The sequence below is a fragment of the Anguilla rostrata genome, chromosome 8 (assembly GCF_018555375.3).
Source record: "Anguilla rostrata isolate EN2019 chromosome 8, ASM1855537v3, whole genome shotgun sequence".
In the NCBI taxonomy this organism is placed as follows: Eukaryota; Metazoa; Chordata; class Actinopteri; order Anguilliformes; family Anguillidae; genus Anguilla; species Anguilla rostrata.
The window spans coordinates 44,592,825-44,597,774 of NC_057940.1; the positions used below are offsets into that span (position 1 = coordinate 44,592,825).

Below are 4,950 nucleotides of genomic sequence, written 5' to 3' on the forward strand. Positions count from 1 at the left end.
TCACAAGGTGCAAAACTTTACTTTCCGTAAAAAGTAAACAAAAGAGTTCCAAATTTTAACTGCAACCATAATTTAGATAAATTAGTCAACAACTACATAGGTAAATTAAAATGAATTAAAATGCATTTTAAAATATATATACCTGCTTTGTCATGCATAAAGATAACTTATTTCCAAACTATTCAATATTTTGTTTTTAATGATGTGAAAATGTTTTTGTAATGTTATTGTAATGAATGTGAAATGATTCAGGATGAGAAGTAAAAGCCTGCGTATTGTGTTTAACTATATGAATGTATTTTTATATGTTTATAACAAAACTGTATGTAACTAATTGTGCAAAATGGAAAGGTTCTGAGAAGGAACAGAGTTGAGGGAGTCAGATAGATAAAGTTCTGGGGGTCCTGTCAAGTTTCAACTACAACAATTTCTGGTACAAAGGGGAAGACAAGAAGCTTGCCACAGGTGGCTGAGAAGGTCACGTATATGTAAACATGACTTGAAAGATACTTCGTAAATAAAGTAAAATTCATAGTTAAAAGTACACTTGCAATAGAATATAATCAGGATTGTATGCGAAGGCAGAAAAAGAATTTAGATTAAGAAGGGACACCCTCCCCTGCCGTGAGGTGCCAGGAAACTAGTTGTTTCGTCAGGGTTTCTGGAGTGAATCAAAAATGGTTTTCAGGAAAGCAGAAAGTAGGTATGGGCGGGGGAGTAAGAAAGTGTCATGCCATGCAAATCACCTCATAGAAAGATAGCTTACAGAAAGATATAAGAGGCAGAACTTGTAAACAGAAGTTTGAGACACTCTTCTCGAACTCTGTGATGAGTGCTGAGAACAGTTTATCCTATTTGGCCAAATACAAGTTATATTGCTGAATTACTCTGCGACCTGACTGAGTCACTTGCCTCTATTGAAGGTAAAATCCATGACCCTACACAGTAGGAAAAGTTCATTGGTTCATGCTGCTCACCATGAAAATGTCTTGTACCTCTAAAAGGACCTTATTTTATTATATTATATAAAAAATTACAAGAAAGGAAAACAGTAGAATTTTATCAAACTGTAGGAACAATGGGTTGTCAAGTGTGAAAACATACATAAAGTTTCAAAAAGACAAGGAACTTTAAAAAAGAACGACATCTTACAGGGAATTTAACATTTATTTACGTTTTAGAACAACTTCCTAGGAATGTTCATATGGAAGGCCTTTAAGGCCTTTTTAGTCCACTGTACATTTGTAATGAAGTTTAAAAACACTGTTATAATAACATCATGAGGGCAATCAATGCTATGTTTGGTGTGTTAGACACTGCAAGCAGAGGGCTTTTTGACAATCTGTGTAAAACAAGGATGAAAAAATTTAAACTGGTTTATAAACATCACATTCATTTGACGTTCATCGGAGATTGTTAGGTTTCCCGTTGCACATTCAACATAGAAGACTCTGAGCCACATATTCTGAGTGTTAGTATGAGTTTAACAGACCTCTGAAACCATGGATAAAAAAGAGCATAAATGATTGGATTGATAGAAGAATTCAAATATAACAGAGGTACTGTAATTGAAATTGCAAGATCGACAGATTTGTTCTTAAAATAGATTTCAACGAATGTACTTACATAGTAGGGTACTGAACACAGAAGGAAGACTGCCACTAGAATTCCAAGGGATTTTGCTGCCTTCCTTTCAGAGGCCATAGAACCATGATCATTTTTTGGGCACTGTCTGACACTTCTAATTTTAATTGCATGCTTTTTAGCGATAGCAAAAATTTTCAAGTTTATAATTACAATCATTGAGCATGGTAAAACAAATGCAATTATGAAGTCAACAATAGCCCATACTTTATTAAATGTACCAACACACTCACCACATGTGATGTTTTCTTTCATGTCAGTAAAATCTCCATTGAAATAAAAAAGCACCATATTGTACATTAATGAATACAACCAAAGTATGACAATCATCCTCAAAGTTACATTCACTGTAATTTTCATGGAATAGTGAAAAGGGTTGGAGAGGGCAAGATATCGGTCCAATCCAATTAAAGCTACATTATAAACTGATATGCAAGTAAAGCAATAATCTGCTAACTTAAAACTTGTGCAATACAATATATCAAAGCACCTCCATTGATCTATCCACGTAAGAAAATAGACGGGCATCAGAATTACCCCAACAAGAAAGTCCACCATGGCCAGAGAGAGCACAAGGAAGTTAGTTGGTGTCTGAAGCTGCTTGAAGTGACAGATGGAGATGATCACAAGCAAGTTTCCACACACGGTCAGTGAGACAACTATCGCTAGGCATATAGAGCAACACATCCACTGCTGTTGGTGATGTTTCCAAACAAGAAAAGTTTGAATAGACACAGGGTGTCTCTTGATGCTCTTCTGTGAGATTCATGAAGGAAGAGGTTACAGTTTCATTGAGCAATGAGACATTCTGTCCTTATACTTAATGTAGGCTATCTCAAAAAAGAATATCCTTTTGTGAATGTGCATAAACAGTGTTGCATAATGTAGCTTGCTGGTCTTGCAGGGTCCTTTTGGATCATTAAGCGCAGTAGAGTCACATTTATATAAAAGGGTTACCATTGGTTTTTTTTTTTTTCTTTTGGTGATTGTCTATGAATCCCCATCAGATTAAATTAAATTAATTGTACAGGGGGTTGCGTTAGGAGACCAAGATCAAAACAGGGAAATGTAAGTGATGTAATCAAATAATAAAATAAGAGAATGGGTCAAGACAAAGAGCTTTCAACTGAACACTTATTGATTCCATAATTACAATGTTGTAATAATGGTACAGTGGATTGCATCCAGTCACTTGAATTATCTTGGAGTTCATGGAAAATTAAGAAGAATTAACAAAAATTACATTCGTTTAACAGAAGCTCTTATCCAGAGCAACTTAAAATGGAGGAAAACAAAAGTTAATTCACTTAATTTAAACTCATGAAAGTGCTAGACCTGGTTTACATCATTCTCAGACTAGCGGATATAAATGTACCATCACTGAAGCAGTCAGGCAAATTAACTAATTAACTATGCTTACAAAAAGCCTAAATACACATGCTGAGCACATACAGATTACATCGAAAATAAGCCCTAAGAAGAGAAACCTATGGCTAGGAAAATTATGAAAAGCTGAACTACTACAAAGGATTCTTCAGGTAGGGGATGAGAGGAGAACCAAGATGCAATCTAAAGAGGTGGGTCTTCAGTTTATCATTTTGCATCTGAAGGTACACAACAATTAATGTAAAGATGCACAACATTTCTCCTGTCCTGATCACCATGGAAAGTTCATTCTAACATTGGAGGCCAGTGCAGACAGGCCTTGTGACTGGCAGCAGCAGTGACTATGGAAGGAGCGGATAGGCAGTATAATGGAGCTGTTCTGCTAACTACTCATTGGCTAGTGTAATTCAGTGGTTGCAGTGTGTTCGCATGGTGTTGTGTGTACAACAATATACATGTATGAATGGCTCACTTATGGCGTTGGCTCACTTATTCACGAGAATAGATTGAATACTGTAATAAACATTCTAATTTGTTTGTGGGGTAGACCAGGCCGGTCTATTGTCAGACAATGAGCACAGAACACTCAGCAAACGACTTTATAGAAAAAAAGGAGCCAACTTTATTTTTAGGGGCAATTCGTAAAACAGCTTAATCTTTAGGCATGGGAGAATTTGGGGCAGTGGTGCAGTCGGACTAGGGCTGCCAGTAAACTCCAGTACAAAGTGAGAGGCACGCTCCTCAGAGCCAAACATCAAAAGAGGCGCGCTCAACAGAGCCACGACATACGAAACAAAGAGGCTCGCCTACTCACTGGTGCCGTGGCACAGTGATACCCACACTCACACGGTGATTCAAACCCAGCTTAGGCTATGTCGCCCGTTTAACAGGCTAACTCAGGACCAGGTGATAAGCTCGCTCTTACTATTGTCCTACTGATTATGGCTAATCCCCAAACATTGCCCCTTATCGGTCCCACCCTCCAACCGCTGCAGTTAAAACACACTGGACAAATAACAAACAATAGGGCTAGTCCTAGGACAGAGACAAATATTAGGTATGTAGGCACATAACTTTCCGGGTTCCTAAGACCCCCTCCCCCCCCCCCCCCCCCGCCTACTTTGGGTACCTACTTTGTTTACATCAGAGGTAATTTTAAAACAATCAATTAGAGACATATTTATTTCAACTTTAATTCGCTGTATCAGAATTCCAGTGGGTCAAAAGTTTATATTAACTTTGTTAGTATTTGGTGGCATTGCCTTTTAATTGCTTAACTTGAATCAAACGCTTGGTGTTACCTTCCACAAGCTTCTCACAATACTTTGGCAGACTTTTTGCCCATTCCTCCTGACAGAACTAGTGTAACTCAGTCAGGTTTGTAGGCTTCCTTGCTCAGACATGCTTTTTCAGTTCAGTCCACAAATCTTCTGTGGAATTCAGGTCAGGGCTTTGTGATGGCCACTCCAATACTTTCACTTTGTTGTATTTAGGCCATTTTGTTACAACTATGGAGGAATGCTTAGGACCATTGTCCTGCTGGAAGACCCAGTTGCAACCACGTTTTAACTTTCTAGCTGATGTCTTGAGGTGTTGCTTCAGTATTTCTAGATAATCCATCTTCCTTATGATGCCATCTATTTTCTGAAGTGCACCAGTCCCTTTTCCAGCAAAACATCCCCACAACATGATGCTGCTCATGCTTCCTTGTTGGGATGGTGTCCTTTGGATTAAAAGCCTCACCCTTTTACCTCCATACATAGCACTGATCATTATGGCCAAACAGATCAATTTTTGTTTCAGCTGACCAGAGAACACTCCTCTAAAAGGACAGGTCTTCGGCCTGGTGATCACCTGCAATCTTTATTTTGGCTTTTTTAAATTTTGTTTTTACAATTTTACGAACTGTTTGGCCATAAT

General features: G+C 37.9%; 1 pseudogene; it reads right to left on the reverse strand.

Annotated features, from left to right (window-relative positions):
• Positions 1–1,096: 1,096 nt before the first annotated feature.
• LOC135260279 (trace amine-associated receptor 13c-like) lies at positions 1,097–2,413 on the reverse strand (annotated as a pseudogene).
• Positions 2,414–4,950: the final 2,537 nt, after the last annotated feature.